The sequence below is a fragment of the Polypterus senegalus genome, chromosome 8 (assembly GCF_016835505.1).
Source record: "Polypterus senegalus isolate Bchr_013 chromosome 8, ASM1683550v1, whole genome shotgun sequence".
Taxonomy (NCBI): domain Eukaryota; kingdom Metazoa; phylum Chordata; class Cladistia; order Polypteriformes; family Polypteridae; genus Polypterus; species Polypterus senegalus.
The window spans coordinates 159,506,803-159,528,486 of NC_053161.1; the positions used below are offsets into that span (position 1 = coordinate 159,506,803).

A 21,684-nucleotide genomic window follows, 5' to 3' on the forward strand; every position below is an offset into this window, starting at 1 on the left:
TAGCAATAACGGAAACCTGGCTAAATAACAAAGATGGGGATGAGTGTAACATAGAGGGATACACATTTTTAGGAAGGATAGACAGAACAGAAAAGGAGGTGGGGTTGCTGTTTATGCCAAACAGGGATTAAATGTAAGTCATCTTCAGTTGGATGATGAGCCCCATCTTAGTGAGGACATGTGGCTTCGCCTGAAAAATATTCGGGAAAAAGGTCTTATTTTAGGAGTGTGTTATAGACCACCCAATTCAGACAGTAATTTCAACACACATCTTTTTAGTAATATCAAAAGGCAAGTTTACAGGAGGATATTATAGTCATGGGGGACTTTAATTATCCAAATATTAACTGGGATAACCTTGTAGATGGAGGAGCGCAAGAGCAGGAGTTTTTAGAAGTAATCAGCGACTGTTTTTTAACACAGCATGTTAAAGCACCAACACGGGGTGAAGCCTGTCTGGATTTAGTATTCTGTAATAATCAGGATAGAATTGAGGGTGTAGAGGTGATTGAACCACTAGGGTCAAGTGACCATAATGTAATACAATTCTCAGTATTTTGTAAGAGTACAGATGCAAAGACTAAAATTGTTAAGTTGAACTTTGGTAGGGCTAATTTTGAGCAGATGCGACAAAGTCTAAGTAGGATAGACTGGGATAAGCTTTTAAATGTGGAGACAGTTGAGGAGCAGTGGAACAGGTTTAAAATGTTTTACATGTAATGCAGGACAGATACATACCTAAATTTGGAAGTAATAGGAAACTAAAAAACTCCACGATGGATTAATAAAGATTTAAAAAAGAAGTTGCAAAGGAAAAAACTGCTGTATAAGGCATATAAGACTAATGACTGCAAAGAGAATCGTAGCGTATGAGAACATGAGGGCAACCATTAAGAAGGATATCAGAGAGGCTAAAAGACAGTTGGAGAGGAATATAGCAGATAAGGTGAAAGAAGACCCCAAGAGATTCTTTCAGTATTTTAGTAGTAAAAGAACAGTTAAGGAGGAGGTCAAGTTCATCAGGAATAGTAAAGGGAATTAAAAGATACAGACAATGAAATAGCAGATGCCCTAAACTTACATTTTTCTGAGGTGTTTACAAGTGAGCAAGTGGATAACCTGCCAGAGGTAAACACAACTACTAAGGAGGTACTGAGGGATTTGGAAATTGTAGAGGGAGAAGTGCTGCTCAGATTAAATAAGATGAAATCAAACAAATCACCAGGCCCAGATAATATTTATCCTCGTGTTCTTAAGGAGGCTAGTGAGTACATATATAAACCCTTGACACATTTTTAGGAAGTCACTGTGCACTGGAGATTCCAAAGGACTGGAAAATGGCAAATATCATCCCATTATATAAAAAGGGTGACAGGGCAGATCCAAGCAACTATAGGCCAGTAAGCAACATGCATCACAGGAAAATTAATGGAAGGAATTATTAAGGATAAGATTGAGCAACACATGGCAAGGACAGGAGTTATTCTGAACAGTCAGCATGGGTTCAGAAGAGGGAGGTCGTGTTTTACTAACATGTTGGAATTCTATGAGGAGGCAACAAAGGATACGATCAAAGTGGAGCTTATGATATTATTTATCTGGACTTTCAGAAAGCATTTGATAAGGTGCCACATGAGAGGTTGGGCATCAAGTTAAAAGAAGTGGGAGTTCAGGGTGATGTTTTTAGATGGGTGCAGAATTGGCTCAGACACAGGAAGCAGAGGGTGATGGTGCGAGGAACCTCATCAGAACTGGCTGATGTTAAGAGTGGTGTTCCACAGGGGTCAGTGCTAGGGCGCTGCTATTTTTAATATATATAAATGATTTAGATAGGAATATAAGTAACAAGCTGGTTAAGTTTGCAGATGATACCAAGATAGGTGGATTAGCAGATAATTTGGAATCCGTTATATCATTACAGAAGGACTTGGATAGCATACAGGCTTGGGCAGATTTGTGGCAGATGAAATTTAATGTCAGTAAATGTAAAGTATTACACATAGGAAGTAAAAATATTAGGTTTGAATACACAATGGGCGGTCGGAAAATCGAGAGTACACCTTATGAGAAGGATTTAGGAGTCATAGTGGACTCTAAGCTATCAACTTCCCAACAGTGTTCAGAAGCCATTAAGAAGGCTAACAGAATGTTAGGTTATATAGCACGATCTGTGGAGTACAAGTCCAAGGAGGTTATGCTCAACCTTTATAATGCACTGGTGAGGCCTCATCTTGAGTACTGTGTGCAGTTTTGGTCTCCAGGCTACAAAAAGGACATAGCAGCACTAGAAAAGGTCTAGAGAAGAGCGACTAGGCTGATTCCAGGACTACAGGGGTTGAATTATGAGGAAAGATTAAAAGAGCTGAGCCTTTAGAGTTTAAGCAAAAGATGATTAAGAGGTGACATGATTGAAGTGTTTAAAATTCTGAAGGGAATTAGTACAGTGGATCGAGACTTGTATTTTAAAATGAGTTCATCAAGAACACGGGGACACAGTTGGAAACTTGTTAAGGGTAAATTTCGCACAAACATTAGGAAGTTTTTCTTTACACAAAGAATGATAGACACTTGGAATAAGCTACCAAGTAGTGTGGTAGACAGTAAGACGTTAGGGACTTTCAAAACTCGACTTGATGTTTTCTTGGAGGAAACAAGTGGATAGTACTGGCGAGCTTTGTTGGGCTGAATGGCCTGTTCTTGTCTAGATTGTTCTAATGTTCTATCACAACATGTACTTTTCAGGCAGGTTTTGGACTCGTACGGGAGTCCATTAATCTGTGCTGCCCCTGTGAGTGTCGTTTCATGTTACAGGACAGCCCGTCTCGTGCTATACGTTTCAATCTTGTTGTTTTCCATTTATTTTGTCCGATTTTAGTCCCACTTATGCGTTGAACTTAAAAGTCTAACCTTAAAAGTCCACTCGCATACCGTAGGTAGCAGACGCTACCATGATTCGCCAACAGATGTTGGGTTTTCTTTCCAACCTCATGCACTGTGCTGATTTTGACAGAACCGCCTCTTGTCTTTTGATGGGATTAATTAATATTCCTATTCCAATTCGGGCCAGGCATGTTAAGGTAGTTTTAATTCTTGGTCGGGAGTCCATGACAGTGCGCCCGACCATCCATTCAGACCGAGCCACCCATGTCTTCAGTATAAGCATATTTTTATATATACAAATAATATACACTCAACTAAATGATTATTAGGAACACCTGTTCAATTTCTCATTAATGCAATTATCTAATCAACCAATCACATGGCAGTTGCTTCAGTGCATTTAGGGGTGTGGTCCTGGTCAAGTCAATCTCCTGAACTCCAAACTGAATGTCAGAATGGGAAAGAAACGTGATTTAAGCAATTTTGAGCATGGCATGGTTGTTGGTGCCAGACGGGCCGGTCTGAGTATTTCAAAATCTGCTCAGTTACTGGGATTTTCACGCACAACCATTTCTAGGATTTACAAAGAATGGTGTGAAAAGGGAAACGCATCCAGTATGCGGCAGTCCTGTGGGTGAAAATGCCTTGTTGATGCTAGAGGTCAGAGGAGAATGGGCCGACTGATTTAAGCTGATAGAAGAGCAACTTTGACTGAAATAACCACTCATTACAACCGAGGTATGCAGCAAAGCATTTGTGAAGCCACAACACGTACAACCTTGAGGCGGATGGGCTACAACAGCAGAAGACCCCACCGGGTACCACTCATCTCCATTACAAATAGGAAAAAGAGGCTACAATTTGCACAAGCTCACCAAAATTGGACAGTTGAAGACTGGAAAAATGTTGCCTGGTCTGATGAGTCTTGATTTCTGTTGAGACATTCAAATGGTAGTCAGAATTTGGCGTAAACAGAATGAGAACATGGATCCATCATGCCTTGTTACCACTGTGCAGGCTGGTGGTGGTGGTGTAATGGTGTGGGGGATGTTTTCTTGGCACACTTTAGGCCCCTTAGTGCCAATTGGGCATCATTTAAATGCCATGGGCTACCTGAGCATTGTTTCTGACCATGTCCATCCCTTCATGACCACCATGTACCCATCCTCTAATGGCTACTTCCAGCAGAATAATGCACCATGTCCCCACAGTCACCAGATCTCAACCCAATAGAGCATCTTTGGGATGTGGTGGAACGGGAGCTTCGTGCCCTGGATGTGCATCCCACAAATCTCCATCAACTGCAAGATGCTATCCTATCAATATGGGCCAACATTTCTAAAGAATGCTTTCAGCACCTTGTTGAATCAATGCCACATAGAATTAAGGCAGTTCTGAAGGCGAAAGGGGGTCAAACACCTTATTACTATGGTGTTCCTAATAATCTTTTAGGTGAGTGTATAATTATTAATGTAGCCACAATCCTGCCGACTACGCCATTATGTTTCCTGAAGAGGCATTAGCTCTCTTGGAAATGTGTTCTTTTGAAATTGTGGCATATTAAATAACTAAACAATATCGTAATATACCAGAAAAGCCAATATCCCTCCCATCGTGATTACGGCGGTACAAGAATCACATGAGAAAAAATATCTTTTAGCTTACATTTACTGACGGTTAACGCGGTTACAGACGGGAGGCAAATGGACAGACTTTATCCAGGTGGGAATCTTGATCAACACAGGCTGCCATTTCTCGTCCCCACGCTGGGAGGTTTTTCAAACTTTGTCGATACAGCCTCAAAGGGTCTGGCTGCTGTCCAAGCCTTTTATACTGTTGTTCTTCAACTTGCTGGTCCTTTCTGTCTTCAAACAAGGGCTGAACTCCTCCTCCACAAAATACAGAAATATCATAGTGCTTACATGCCAGGTCTCATTCTCCCAATAAGGAAAGAAGATTTTGTGCTGACAGAGGACAGAAATACCCTATCCTGTGTTTAAGCTGACTATACAATCCTCCAGTTGTCTTTGGCTATCTAATCCAATGCTTGGCTAGCAATTCTAACTTCTGAGCCCCTGTGTGACAAATTTAACATGCACATGTGAATAAATCCATCATAGAGACAGTGACACTAATATTAAAGAAAAAATGTACAGGTAGTATATCAGATGGCGGCTTTGGCTATTTTTCCTTATTGTGCTAAGCATTGTTACCTTCCTCTTGAGGAGCTCCTGTCCCAGTTTGTGTAAAAGTTATTGCATATGGTGTTGGGATCATGCAGCTTATGTCATGTCCAGGGCAACCCTTGTGCCTTAATTTCTCACAGGAGTTCCTCCATCTGACTTCCCTTTGTTAATGAAATGACATCCTCTGCTCTTCTGTATCTCTGTGCTTCCCCTTGAGCAAGTTATTTGTAGCTTTGGACTGGTTTATCATTTTTATGCAGATGAGGCTTAGATCTATTTCAGTGTTAAAACTGACACTTCATCACAGCTTTCTCAGCTCACAACTTAACTCAGTGAAATTAAATTAAAATTAAAACCTGAGCAGAGCAAAACCCTTTAAAATTAAATTGCAACATAACTGAACTCCTGCAAAGTGGCACTAAAGTGCAACTTAAGAAAACAAGCTCCTCTTCAACCATTCTGGATGATGATCTCATCAGACCTTCTTTTACTGCAAAGATTTTTGGTGTCACTTTGATTCCTTCTTTTCTTATTTCACCCATATAAACCATATTAAGAAACTTTCTCACTTCCACCTGTGTCACATTTCTTATGTTCGCTCCTTCCTCTCCTTTTCTAATGCTGAGAATCTTGTCCCTGCTTTTATCACATCCCACATTGATTATTTTAAGTCACTACTGGCAGGTGTCACTACTAATCTTATGTCCCAGCTCCAGCTGATTGAAAACTCAACTGCAAGAGTCCTGACACGAATCAACAACAGCGAGCACATCACAGCCATCCTGCTGCACCTTCACTGCTCCCTGTGTCTTACAGGATTGAATATCAAATTCTGTTCTTAACTTGCCCACTAAGGTCCTCTGATTCTGTGCCCCTCACTAACCTGCACTCTGTGGGTGACAGCAGAGCCTTCAGCTGTATATAGCGCAATGACTGTGGAATGACCTCCCGAAATTAATGAGATCAGCTGACTCCATTCATTTGTTTTTAACTCATTTGATAAGAAGACGTTAAACAGACCTGACATTCGGCCCCTTCTTTCAGTTTACCCCCTCGGTCTGTCCAGGTACTCAGGGTTTGCATTTTTATCACAATTTATGTTAACTGTTCAAGATTTTTTTGTAGTATTATATGTTGTATTTCAGTCTGCATTATTGTATTTTATTCTATTTGAATGTTTTGTATACCCTGTATTTATCTTTATTTAGTGAAGATATCATTTGTAGCCAATGTTATATAGGTCCCATTGTTCTTTCTGAAGTTTGGGCAGGGTGCTATATAAATAAATCGTGTTCTTTTTTGTATTTTTCTTTTTGATGGCCCATCGTTTATAATAATAAGTGACAAAAACTAGAGAAGTTCTGTATAAGGCAATTTAATATAGCATAATTCAGTGTAGAATATGTATTGCCGTTTTCTTCACATATCAGAACTAGCTTAAATGTTTATTTTAAATTGGCTTAGAAAAATATTGCACACATGCATAATACATTTTTAAAAACGTAATCACTTTTATTATTAACGTTTTACTAGACACTAATGTGGTGAAAACATTATACTTATATTGTATACTTCATTTCATGAATGTAAACACAGATCTTGATTTTAATTTTGTCGACATGTTAAATGGTTCCCACAGACCCGAACACAACGTAAATGTTAATGGTGTATTTCACAGAAACGATCCGCATTGTTTAGTTTGATGTGTGACACAACGTGATGGCAAAAACCCAGTGAACTTCACAATGATGCGTATTATTTGGTTTGATGTACATTTTTACCTTCTGATTTTTATTGCTTAATTACTGAATGGGTCCATCACCCGACGTTACTTTCCGGGCTTTGCCGAGACATGCCGAAACCTTCCAAACATAATTTACAAAGTCAGTCTTGAAACGACGGAGACGTCATTTCCAGGTCTGCAACTGCGGGTCTACAACCACATAGACATACAGTATATAGATAGACGCCTCATTCACTGTGTTTCCCAGTCGACATGATACGTCAGCACGTCCGCCCTATTGCGAGTGGCAAAAGTGCCATTTAAACTAGTGCAGGTAGACGTGGAAACCGGGTTTTCTGATTGAAAAACAATAACGTTTAAAACAGTATCGTTTACATACAACAGATTTCGATGAGTCACTTAAATGCAATTATTTATATACATTTATACACTAATAATGGCAATTATTAAATAATAATAATTATAATTATTATTATAAAATAATTCCTCCCATATAAGTAACATTTCTCGGGCTGCCTTCTTCCATCTCCGAAACATTTCTAGACTTCGCCCTGTTCTTATGCAACACAGTACTGAAGTATTGGTTAATGCCCGAGTCACCTCACGTATAGATTACTGTAACGTTATTCTATCTGGCATCCCACAAAAACGTATCCATTGCTTACCACTTCTTCAAAATTCTGCTGCCAGGATAATAACCTGCTGTACTAAATCCACTGAACATATTACACCTATTCTCTCTCAACTTTACTGGCTCCCTGTTCACTACAGCTTACTATCTATCTATCTATCTATCTATCTATCTATATATATATATATATATATATATATATATATATATATATATATATATATATATATATATATATATATATATATATATATATATATATATACAGGCACACAGGAAGGAGCCCCACCAATTCCAAGACCATTGGATACGATGACAACTCGCAGGGCCACGCCCACCAACTCGGACGCGACGACACAGAAAAAATGGCGTCATTTATGTTCAGGTTAATGTCATGCACCTCCGAGCCACGTTGACTGTTCATAGAGGCATGTTTCTCGCGGAGGTGAATCGCCATATGCAGCGTGTGAAATGGTTTGCGAGGGGTATCACATGGGATCCTTAAAACAATCCTTTAAAACTGAGGTTAAAGCACAATGAAGGAATCAGTCTTTAAAAACCAATAAGCCCTGTGCCTCTGTTTCATTACTGTCTCACCTGCTTCACCAATGCAGGCCCAGCAACAGTCGAGACGCTCTGTCAGCAGCTGACCTTCTCTGTGCCTGACCGGTTCACACAGAGGCAGCGCAAGAGAAAGCCGCGCCAGAGACAGACAGAGGCACACACATAGGCAGCTGGTGGGCGGCTCTCCGTGAGTTTTTCTTGCGAGTGGACACGTGACGAGGCGGTGTGTATGCTTCGAGAACGAGGCTGGACGCGGCTTGCGACCGGGCACATGAGCAGGCAGTGTGTATGCCGAGTGCGAGGGTGGACGCGACAGGACCATCTAGAAAAAATCGTGGATGTGATTCGCTGTATGCAGTGTGTAAAACAGTTTGTTTGTCGCAGATGTGAATCGCTGTATGCAGCGTGTAGAACAGTTTGCGAGGGTGTCCCTGTGTCTTTCAGAAGTGTTCAACCATCAATAAATAATTATCGGCGTTTGTTATGCCGCGGGTTCACTATTGTGTTGTATTTTGCTCTCTCCAGAGTTCCATCTTTTCATTCACTTACTGTTGTATTTTCACACTAACCTGTTTTAGACAACCGTGTCTTTCCAGAAGTGCTTACCATTCAATAAATAATTATGTATGAGATTGAGCGTGTGTCTAGGCGTGGGTAAGCCGTTGAACCCCATTCGGGCTGCAAACCGTGGAATTGCCACTAAGTGCCACTCATACTCTCCCACTGTTTTCGCCCCTACCCTTTGTACACACCCCCTCCCACACGTTGACTGGTAATAGAGGCATGTTTCTCGCGGAGGTGAATCGCCATATGCAGCGTATAAAACTGTTTGCGAGGGGTATCCCATGGGATCATTAAAACATTCCTTTACAACTGAGGTTAAAACACAATGAAGTGAGCAGTCTTTAGAAAATGAGTTTTCGGTTACGACGCACGACCGCGTGCAGCATAGCAAAGTGTTGTACACGCTACATACAGCAATTAGCATCCGCGACAAACATGCGTCGTCTTAGATGCTCCTGCTTTTTGTACACACCCCTCTCCCACCTCGCTACGCCGCACGGACGATTGTGTGTTGGTTCGTTCCGTGCATTGTTACAATGTTGCTTTTCTTGCTGATTTATTACATTACCGATTCTGCAAATGTTTCATTTTCTCCCAGTGCTTAAAAATTATTATAAAACCAGCCTGATTATGCGGCGTATGGTATGCCGCGGGTTGGCTAGTACAAAATAATATCTTAACATTTAAAGCTCCCCCCTACCTCACTGATCTCCTACAGACTTAAACTCCATCTCGCTCACTCAGATCCTGTAATTTGAGAGTGTTCAGTCTGGCAATATGGTGCAGCCTTAGTTTGTGGAAGACAGACATCACTAAAGACATGAGCATAAAATGATGGTTGTCAATTTCAAACTGTGTTTCCTCAATGTGCTCCTTGAGAAAAAAAACATCAAGTTTGAGAAATGTTAACAGCTAACAACAATCTACATAGTTAGTGACTAAATACGTTTAGCCAAAACGTTGTTTGGAGGCTCACTTGAGCACATAAATGCATAGCTTTGCTAGCTTAGCCTGGCGTAGCTAAAGTAAAGATTATAAAACGGGATTTTCTAATGACCAAATATAACCAAAACAATTGTTCAGCCTTAACTATGAAATGTTATCTCTCAGGATCTGGTTTGGAGCGTACAGCGGTTTGTAAAATCCCAAGCAGAACATGTGTGAGGCATCTTATCCATTACTTCACTCCACAGCAGTGGCACTCGCAATATGGCGGCGACGTTGACGTACGATTCGGCTGGTCATGAGGCGTCTAGTTATTCTATGTCTCTGCTACAACCATAGACATATATAGATTCTATGTAATTCTATGTCTATGTCGAGAACTGCGGTGACATATGGTGCGGTGGCGCTGCAAGTAGATATATTTGCCTTTTGCCGGCCCGATCCGTTGAAAGGCTACGTCATCGCATACTTTACGGTGCTGTCCAATATGTTTGATGCATGCGTGAACACTTTACGGCACGTTAGGCTTTCAAAACGCCTGCACGCGCGAATCGAGTAGGCACGCAGGTCGGGTAGCAACAGGCTGTATATCAGAGATGCGGAGTGTTACTGGCAATCGACTGACTGACTGAAGGTGCCCTGCTTCCTGGAGAAACAATTCCCCAAAAGACAAACGGTAGGCACTTCTATGCTGTAAGCAATCGAAAAGGGCAAAAGTGGTGCCGGAGATATATTTTGTAGTAATCGAATACCAGCTTGACGAGCTCATAATCTGTGTTGTGCGCTTCTGTCTCTGTACAGAATGGCGTTCGATGTCCAAGGAGTAGGAGCCCATCCGTAGTCCGAGGTTGCAGAAGAGCGAGAGCACCGAGGCGTGTGCTTTTTAACGAGTCTAAATTTAGTTCCACTTAAAGTTTGCCCTATTTTGCGTATTCGGACGGTAGATGGTGCTGTTTACCTATTTAAAATTTCATTTGAATGCTGTAAATCGACACATCCTCCTTAGTTCAAATGGTTTTTGAGTTTCACACCTTTTTTGACTATAAAACACACGTGTCCTTGTATATAGTTACTGAACTAGAAGAAATGCTGCCACTGACTTTAACCGTGGATTTTTGAGAAGTCTATAAGGAGTGGTACTATCAGCTACAAAGTTTCTGGGTACATACATTGTGAGAAGAATTTAATTGTTTACAAGTTTTGCTAGTGAGTCAGGGTCTTGCATATTTTTCAATGATGGTTAGTGTTTTAGGCTTGGCTATCTCTTTTTTTTTTTGTTTGGACATTGTGGCTGTCCCAGCCCAATTGCAAAATCAATTTGGCAATGTGCCTTGCCATTTTCTGACACAGGCAGCAAATTGAGAGAGTTGTTACAAAAGTAATTGGGCAAGATTAATCCCAAGGGGAAGTTTAGGTACATACAGCAGCAGCAACACAGAAAAGAAAAGATACAGACTCGCAGGAGAAACAATACAATCAAGCAAGCAATCAATCAATAAATAATAATTGTATATTCTGAAATTGCAAAATGAAATTATAGTATCTGCATTTAGTTTGGGATGTTTGGAGAAAGCACTAAATTGTCTAGTAGCAGTGAGCAGAAAAAAATGTTTATTAGTAGACTGTGTTAGAATGTGCCTTTGCCTAAAATTGCTTACGGAGAGCGCCTCCTGCAAGGAATGGAGGAGATTTTTCATCAGGGCATCCAATTTTGCCACCATTCTCTTTTTCCACGGTGGCTTCCAGTGTGTCCAGGGAAGATGACCTTTCTTATAAGTTTGTACAGATATTGTGCATCTTTTAAGCTTAAGTTGCTTCCCCAGGACACCAAAACATAGAAGAAGATACTGGCTACTACTGACTTATAGAACATTTCCAGCAGCTTGGTACATACATCAAAAGAACTAAGTCTTCGTAGAAAGTATAGTCTGCCTTGCCCCTTCTTGTAACATGCCTATATTTTGTCAGACCAACCCAGTTTGCTCTTTATAATAATAATAATTCATTACATTTATATAGCTCTTTTCTCAGTACTCAAAGTGCTATCCACACAGGGAGGAACCGGGAAGCGAACCCACATTCTTCCACAGTCTCCTTACTACAAAGCAGCAGCACCACTACTGCACCCCCAGGTGCTTGTAGCTGTGCACCTTTTCCATGTCTACCAAAAAATGGAGAGGTGCCTCAGATGCCTTAATGCACTGGAAATCCACCATAAGCTATTTTGTCTTGCTGATTTTGGGTTGAAGGTGGTTTTCCCTGCACCACAAAATGAAGTTCTCCACAAGCCTCCTGTGCTCTGACTCATCTAATATAATTACTACAGCCTATGATGGAGGAACAATCTGAAAATATTTGTAGGTTGTAAGCGGGAAGTCCTTGAACCTCACAAACTGCTTTCTGTTGTTAAAGAAGTCCATGATCCAGGTGATTGTGGGGTCATCAAGATGCAAGGCCTTGAGCTTTTTCCTCAGTCTGTGAGGTAGAATTTTGTTAAGGGAACTGGACAAATCAAGGAGTATTATCCTTACTATGTTGCTGGCCTTGTGGGAGTAGGCTCTGTGGAGCATGTAGATCACAGTGTCTTTCACACCTGTATGTGTCTGAGTATTTTTAGGACCTGCTTTGTGATTTGTGAAGTAAGAGCAACTGGTCTGAAGTGCTTAGGATCACTGGAATGCCCTGTCTTTGGTGCTGGGACAACACAGTTGTGAAGGTTCCCTAGCTGTTGAAGATTTTCATAGCTAGGGAACCTACTAGAAACTCTTGGAAAGGGAGAACAGGTGCTGAAGGACCCCACATATCTGGCTGGCACAAGTTTTCAGCACTCTGCAGATGATTCTTTCCAGCCTTGAAGCTTTATTAACTCTCTTAGGGTGGATGTCGACTTTTGTCGACAGGAGCGGTTGAGGGTGCATGTCGACAAAAGTCAACATCCAGGGGTAGAGGGCGACAATCGGCTGTTAATGGCGACATTACTCACTGTTCCATCACAGGCATTCCCTCTCTGCGTGGAGGAATATTAGACTCATTGACTCGGCATCTAATCCTTGCGTGTGCGTTAGTTGTGAAATGTAAACAAAGGCAAGATGGCATCGACATCTCATAAGGGAGTGAGAAAAGAAATGAAAAAGAAAAGAAAATACTTGGCATACTCTGCCATTTTGCGCGTTATCGCTGAGTTGGACTCTGATTTTTTCAGAATCAGATTTTGTTGACTGTGATCAGGAGATTGAGCAAGAGAGTGAGAATAAACTCACTGCATAAACTAATTTCACACGAGCCGATGCCACCCTAGCTGATCGGATGCCAGCTGAGCACATTCATGCAGACAATGCAACTACGGCAAGGTTCATGTGGGAGAAATACCCAGACATTGATCCGTGGGAGCCAAAATGGCTACAGGACTTCACAAGACAGCATGGCTTGCTGTTGGATACGACAGATTACCATCCGCTGGACTACTTCAATCTGTTTTTTTTTTCCCTGAGGCTGCTTTTCAGCTACTGTCAGACGAGACAAACAGGTATGCAGAGCAATTTTTTGAATTGCAGGCTGCACTTGCACCGCATTCTCATTTTCAAAGTGGAATCCCACAACAAAGAAGACATACAATACAATACAATACAGTTTATTTTTGTATAGCCCAAAATCACACAGGAAGTGCCGCAATGGGCTTTAACAGGCCCTGCCTTTTGACAGCCCCCCAGCCTTGACTCTCTGAGAAGACAAGGAAAAACTCCCAATAAAAACCTTGTAGGGAAAAATGGAAGAAACCTCGGGAAAGGCAGTTCAAAGAGAGACCCCTTTCCAGGTAGGTTGGGCGTGCAGTAGGTGTCAAAAGTAGGGGGTCAATACAATACAATATACACAACAGAACAATTCCTTAAGACAGCATAATAAAAATTTTAGAATTACGGTTTAACAGTAGATGATATGACATAATTAGGTTTCGATATTTTTAGAGTCCTGGAGACCTCATCCATCTAGCTGCATCTCCATTTGGCCATGCCACGGCTGAAACATTGCTCCGATGAAAGGACCCTCTTTCCCATGATTCCTGTGATCCTCCATCAGGGATGACTTTACCATAGGCAGGCAAACAACTTGGCAGGTGGGCGTGACACCAATGGCCACATTTGGGTACCGAGAAAAGAAACAGAATAGGTGAGGGTTAGTATTCAAATATAATTATTCATGTTACTTATGTTATAGTGCTAATGACTAACAACAGAGATGCAGTATGTACAGTTAATCAGCAGCTCTAGTCAGGATATGCTAAACTGAAGTAGTGAGTCTTCAGCCGGGATTTAAAGGCTGAGACCGAGGGGCATCTCTTATGGAAGCAGGAAGACCATTCCACAGTTTAGGGGGCCCTGTAACTAAAAGCTCGACCTCCCACTGCTATTTTATTAATCCTTGGAATCCTAAGCAGACCGGCATCTTGAGATTTTAATGTGCGCTCAGGTTTGTAAGTCATGATAAGTTCAGACAAGTAAGCTGGACCTTGGCCGTTTAATGCTTTATATGTTAAAAGGAGGATTTTGAAATCTGCCCTAAATTTAACTGGGAGCCAGTGTAAAGATTTAAGAACTGGGGTTATGTGTTCATATTTTCTTGTTCTTGTAATAATTCTTGCAGCGGCATTTTGGATTAACTGGAGGCTGTATAGAGAACAGTTTGAACAGCCAGTGAACACCGCATTGCAGTAGTCAATCCTACTAGAGATAAATGCATGAATTAATTTCTCACAATCCTGTTTATTTAGAAAGCGCCTTAATTTCCTAATATTTTTAAGATGGAAAAAACAGGTTTTGGACGACTTTGTAATATGCGCTTTAAATGACATGCTAGAGTCAAAGATAACTCCTAGATTGCGGGCTGATTCAGTAAAATTAATTGGGATTCCAACTGAGTTAAATGACGACAAAATATTGCTGTGATCAGCGTCATTCCCTCCAACAATTAACATCTCTGTTTTATCTGTATTTAAAGACAAGTAGTTCTCATTCATCCATTCCTTTAATTCATGAACTTCATGACATGAAGATGACATAGAGCTTGTGGCACTGTGAGGGTGAACAGGAGGCACAGGCCTTCACAGTTGAAGCCAGACAGGCTGAAGATGAACAGAGGTGACAATACGGTTTTTATACGGGCAGATAACTTGTTGGCATTGGCATGGCACGATGTCAAATGGGTGACTTTCCTGCAACATATGAGGAAAAAAAATACAAGCCTGACTTTGTTGTGTGTAAAAGGAGGTATCAGTGCAGCACATATTGTAAGCAATACAATGTGGCAATGCGTGCAATTGGCTGCTATGAGCGAGATCATACTTTGCAGGACTTTGCTGTGTAACATGTACAGTATGTGAAATCCTATAGTATGCAGGCTCATACAACATGCAAGATGGTAACATTTGTCAAAAATAAATATTTTTTGTTGATTTGATATGTTAAACAATTGCTTTGTGTTCTTTTTTTAAAAAAGTTAGTTTTTGGAAAAATATTCATCCGTCTACTCACTTGAGTAGCAGAGATAGACGGCTCAGGAGGTGAAAGTGGGCTGGAGACCACAAGTGTGATGTCATTGTAGGGGAAGGTTGAGCAGGGTACAGATGGCAGTTGGCAATCCAGAATCTCCTGAGCTTGCTCTCGGAGGCTAGTGGTTTTGGGAGGGGGTTGGATTGACAAGGCTGAGTCACTTCATTAGTTCTGTTCATCTTTTCTGCATGTTTTTAGGCCTGCTGGTAACCAGTTGTAGTCCTCATCCTGTTCCATACTTCCTTCACGTTGTTCTGCTGTAACTTGTGCTCAAGTTTGTCTCTGTAGTAGGCGTTCATCTCACAGAGCGGCTTCCTCACTTCTGACTACACCCATTTGATTTCCTTATTATCTCCAGACCTGAAGGCCCTATTGTTCTTATTCAGGAGAGCTTTCATGTCTTTTGTGACCATTGGTGTGTGGTGGGGGAGGTAAGCAGCAAACAGTGTCTTTGTGGGAACTGTGTTACCCATACAAAACGTGATGTACTCTTTGAAACAGTGGCTAAATCCCTCAAAGTCCCTCAGTGTCTTCACTGGGTGACTCACAAATCACTTCCCTGTCAATGAGAATGGGAGTATTCATTTTAGAAGTCAATAAAATATACATAAGCTATTAATTTATGTCAAATCTACATACATTTGAAGTCAGACATTTACTTTGAATTGTTTAAAACTCACTTTCTAACCTCTCCACAGATTTTATACCATCCATCCATCCATCCTCTTCCGCTTATCCGAGGTCGGGTCGTGGGGGCAGTAGCTTAATCAGAGAGGCCCAGACTTCCCTCTCCACTTCTTCCAGCTCTTCCAGGAGAATCCTAAGGTGTTCCCAGGCCAGCCGGGAGACATAGTCCCTCCAGCGTGTCCTGGGTCTTTTCCGGGGCCTCCTCCCGTTTGGACGTGCCCGGAACACCTCACCAGGGAGGCGTCCAGGAGGCATCCTGATCAGATGCCCGAGCCACCTCATCTGACTCCTCTCGATGCGGAGGAGCAGCGGCTCTACTCTGAGCCCCTCCCGGATGACTGAGCTTCTCACCCTATCATTAAGGGAAAGCCCAGACACCCTGCGGAGGAAACTCATTTCAGCCGCTTGTATTCGCGATCTCGTTCTTTCGGTCACTACCCATAGCTCATGACCATAGGTGAGGGTAGGAGCGTAGATCGTCTGGTAAATTGAGAGCTTTGCCTTACGGCTCAGCTCCTTTTTCACCACGACAGACCGATGCAGAGCCCGCATCACTGCGGATGCCGCACCGATCCGCCTGTCGATCTCACGCTCCATTCTTCCCTCACTCATGAACAAGACCCGAGATACTTAAACTCCTCCACTTGGGGCAGGATCTCTCCCCCAACCCTGAGAGGGCACTCCACCCTTTTCCGGCTGAGGACCATGCTCGGATTTGGAGGTGCTGATTCTCATCCAAGCCGCTTCACACTCAGCTGCGAACCGATCCAGAGAGCTGAAGATCACGGCCTGATGAAGCAAACAGGACAACATCATCTGCAAAAAGCAGTGACCCAATCCTGAGTCCACCAAACCGGACCCCTTCAACACCCTGGCTGCGCCTAGAAATTCTGTCCATAAAAGTTATGAACAGATAACAGGCTTTAAAAAGGGGGACCGGAGGGTGTGTTCCAACTATAGAGGGATCACACTCCTCAGCCTCCCTGGAAAAGTCTATTCAGGGGTTCTGGAGAGGAGGGTCCGTCGGATAGTCGAACCTCGGATTCAGGAGGAACAGTGTGGTTTTCGTCCTGGTCGCGGAACAGTGGACCAACTCTTCACCCTTAGCAGAGTCCTGGAGGGTGCATGGGAGTTTGCCCGACCGGTCTACATGTGTTTTGTGGACTTGGAAAAGGCATTCGACCGTGTCCCTCGGGGAATCCTGTGGGGGTGCTCCGGGAGTATGGGGTACGGACCCCTGATAAGAGCTGTTAGGTCTATGTACAACCGGTGTCAGAACTTGGTCCGCATTGCCGGCAGTAAGTCGAGCCCGTTTCCAGTGAGAGTTGGACTCCGCCAGGGCTGCCCTTTGTCACCGATTCTGTTCATAACTTTTATGATTTTATACTAACAAACCATAAATGTGGCATATTGTTTTTGACACCTACTTTTGTAAAGGGCAAATGTCATTTTTTCCAACAATGTTCACAGACGTCACCTCAGAGTATTTCACTTTTTATTGACCATATCACTATTCTAGTAGGTCACAACTTTATTTGGTAGCATTGCCTTAAAATTGATTAACTTGAGCCAGACATTTTGGGTGGCCTTCCACAAGCTTCTTACAATAAGTTGCTGGAATTTTAGCCCATTCCTCCAGACAGATCTAGTGTAACTGGGGCAGGTTCATAGACCTCCTTGATTGAATACACTTTTTCAGTTCTGCCCACAAATTTTCAGTCAGGTTGAGGTTAGAGCTTTATGATGAGCAATCCAGGACCTTGACCTTGTTGACCTTAAGTCATTTTACTAGAACTTTGGAGGTCTGCTTGGAGTTATTGTCCATTTGGAAGGCCCATTTGTGACTGAGCTTCAACTTCCTTGATAAACTCACTGAGATATTGCTTCAGTGCATTTCCATCGTTTTCCTTCCTCATGATGTCGCCTATTTTGTGGAGTGCATCATTCCATCCTGCAGCATAGCACCGCTGCAATATGATGCTCCAACCCCCGTGTTTAATGGTTAGGATGGTGTTCTTTAGCTTGCAGGCCTCACCCTTCCAAAGATGACAATGATCATTATGGCTAAACCGTTTTGATCTTGGGTTCATTAGACCACAGGACTTTTCTCCAGAAATTGAGATCTTCGTCCCCATGTACCATTGTAAACTGCAGTTTGTCTGTCTTTTATGGCAGCTTTGTTTCAGTGGCTAATTTCTTGCTGAGCAGCCTTTCAGATTATGTCGATATAGGACTGGTTTTTACTGTGGAGTTGTCTACCTGTTTCCTCCAGCATCTCCAGAAGGTGCTGTGCTGTTGTTCTGAGACTGATTTGCATTTTTCACGCCAAAGTACATTTTTCCTCAAGGAAACAGAATGCATCTCTTTCCTGTGTGGTAGTGCTGGGCGGTATGTCGGTTCATGCCGAAAACCATTTTTTATTTTTATGATATGGATTTTTCTTATACCGCAACACCGCTTTAAATTGCCTAAACGACGTTCGGAACGTGGCACAGCGGGAAACTGTTCAAGTGGGGACCTTTTTCACTGCTACACCTCTAATCACAGAGGTGTTGCGTGGGGGCGCTCTTTCACTGCTACACCACTAAATAAGTAGTGGTAGTGTATGTTTTGCGTAGTGAAAATGGACAGAGAACATTATGAAACTGAAGCTGTAGCTGATGAAAAAGTTGAACAAGATGACACAGAAGAACTTTTGCCGAAAATAAGGAGTCACGTCTGTTGCCTGGAGATACTTTGGTTTTAAAAGGTCGGATGTGGACCATTATGTTCAAATGTGTAAATACTGTTTCTATACTACTGGATAATACTGCAAGCCAAGTTGTACTTGTTTTATTTGTTTTCAATACAGTGTAATGTACCTGGGTACTGTGTAGTGTAACGACATGTTGACTTTATTCTCAACATTTCTACTTTATTCTCGCCGTTTATGTCAAGATTAAAGTCAACATGTTGATTTTATTCTCGTAATTGTCATTAAAGTAGAACACCATAAATTAAACTTCATCATAAAATGAATATTTAATTTACTAGATTTTCTCAAACCCCGTCATAAGTTATATAGCACATTAAATGCTTTGTGTTAAGTGTTCCCCGATCCATGTTAAATTGGTACGTGCTTCTTAAACTGACTTCCTCTTGTACTGAGGAGGTGCCGGCAGCGGTCGCTACACAGAATACATTCACTTCATGATATTCCTGCTCTCAGAACATTTAGAATGCTAAGATAAATACTTGATATAATTTTCATGACGAAATGCATTAAAGCATGTAATAATCATGTGGGGGCACAGCGGCATGGAGGTTGCACTGCTGCCTTGCAGCAAGGGTGTCTCGTGTATACCCTGCCTTGAATTTGCATGTTTTTCTGGTGGGTTTACTCTGTGTGCTTCAGTTTCATTTCAATGTCACGTAGGATGCTGAATTTTGTTATGCTATATTGACCCTTTATTGACCCAACTTTAATCTCGAAATGTCCACTTTAATCACATAGTTTATTTTATCATTTAAAGGGGAACATCATAAACTTCATCTTAAAATCGTTTAATTTACTAGTTTCTCAAATCCCATCGCAACTAAAGTAGCACGTTAAATGCTTTGTTTTGTATTTGATCTTCAATGTGCTGTATGTGTGTGTGAATCACTACGTGCTTCTTAAACCGTCTTTCTCTTCCTCTGACAGGACACAGAATCCATTATATTCGTAATATTACAGCTCTCTGAATAATTAAAATACTGAGATGCATACGTGATATCTTTTTCATGATGATAGGAATGAAAGCATGTTATTAAACATGGGAACGCAGTGATTTTGCGCGACCTTCGATGAAATTATTGCAGCAGTACTGTCTCTTTCAAACGTACAAACCTCCAATTCCTGTCCTTACTTTTCTTTCCCCAAATACCCAATCGCCACACAATCAGCTCTGTAATGGACGTTAAGCCATCTGTAAGCTTACAACGATGATTCTTCAAAACTTTAAAGGAACATTGAAAGATCTTCGTAGTACGTGTTTAATTATTCTATCCATCTATCCATCCAGTGTCGCGCCAGCCCAGCAAGAATAGCACGAGGTAGAATCAATCCGTGAACTAGCTAGCGCGGAGGCACTGTGTCCTCACATGTTTAATTATTAACAATACAGATTATTTGAATTAAGTTAGTTTTATCTGTATAATATCAACATATATTATAAGCAGCACTAGCATGCATGTTTTGTGAATTTCCCCTTGGGATTAATAAAGTATCTATCTATCTATCTATCTATCTATCTATCTATCTATCTATCTATCTATCTATCTGCATTTTGTCTTAAAAATGATATTGTCATCATATGTAAATTCGCGCTTTATAAAGTGGCACAGGTTGTGCAATATTATAACTGTAGTGCAAGTTTACAGTGAGGTGATTGTAATATATGTACAAACTAGCAAAATACCCACGCTTCGCAGCGGAGAAGTAGTGTGTTAAAGAAGTTATGAAAATGAAAAGCAAACATTTTAAAAATAACGTAAGATGATTGTTAATGTAATTGTTTTGTCATTGATATTGAGTGTTGTTGTCATATCTATCTATTTATATATATCTGTATATATATATATATATATATCTATATATATATATATATATATATATATATATATATATATATATATATATATATATATATATATATATATATATATATATATATATATATATATATATATATATATATATATATATATATAGCAAAATACCTAGCATTGGCAGCGAGAAGTAAAAAGAAAAGGAAACATTTTAATAATAACGTAACGTGTCATTGTCATGAGTGTTGCTGGCATATATATATAAATATATATATATATATACACATCTATACACATATATATACACAGTTATATATATATACATATACACACATACATATATATACATACTGTATATATACATACTGTATATACACATATACATATCTACATATATACTGTATATACACATTTATATATACAAATCTACATATATATATCCACATATATATATATATTAGGGTGGGACTCGATTAAAAAATTAATCCAATTAATTAGAGGCTGTGTAAGAATTAATCTTGATTAATCGTATGTAATCGCATTACACGTAAATTTGCCCCAAATCGCAAATGTTTTTTTTTTAATTTAAAAGTGTTTTAGTGGGCGACAGAATCAAATAATAGACATGGACATGAATATTGTAAACTGAAGCTGTTTTAATTTCTGAAAAAAAGCCTTTAAACTGCATTTGAATTCAAAACAGAAACAAAAATATCATCCCTGGTTAAAATTGGGCAGACTTAAAAATAAAGTGGTAGTTTAAGTACTTTAAGTAGATTTTCAGAATAGTATTGTCTTTAAATAATAATAACCAAAATTTCAACATAAAGTGCAGTTTTTCTTCTGAAAAATAAGTCAGAAACATAAAAGGTAATTTGACCAACTTAATCTTTAAACTCTGAGTAACCTTAGCCAAAATTATTTTGTACATTAGGCTAAAACAGTGAGATCATTGAACATTTTGTAATTAGATGTAATCAGAATTACTAACGGTCATGGAAGTCCAATGATCCCCAGTAAGAGCCACAAAGTCCGCTTTCTGTAATGCATCTAATTTTGCTTGCTTTTCAGTGTGCACAAAACCATGCTTTTATCAAGGCTTCGCTCGGAAGTCGAAATGATCAGTCGTAGGAACGCTTTATTCCGACTCTAACATTTTTGTAGCTGTGATGTGTGCATCAGTGTAATGGATGTACCAGGAAATGATGCATTGACAAAAGTTCCCGTTTGCTTGGAATTGAAAGTGTGATTAAATGCGCTATTTTTAACGCGTTATGGAGTACATGCATCGAAGCTTCTCAGCTGTGCTTGTGCTAATAAAGGGAAACATTTTAAAAATAACGTAACATGATTCTGCGTTAACCTAAT

General features: G+C 40.6%; 1 protein-coding gene across 1 annotated transcript in view; it reads left to right on the top strand.

Moving 5' to 3' along the window:
- LOC120534430 (zinc finger protein 480-like) overlaps nt 1-21,684 on the top strand; it is a 44,962-nt gene that overhangs the window by 370 nt on the left and 22,908 nt on the right. The gene's annotated exons all lie outside the window — the stretch shown is intronic.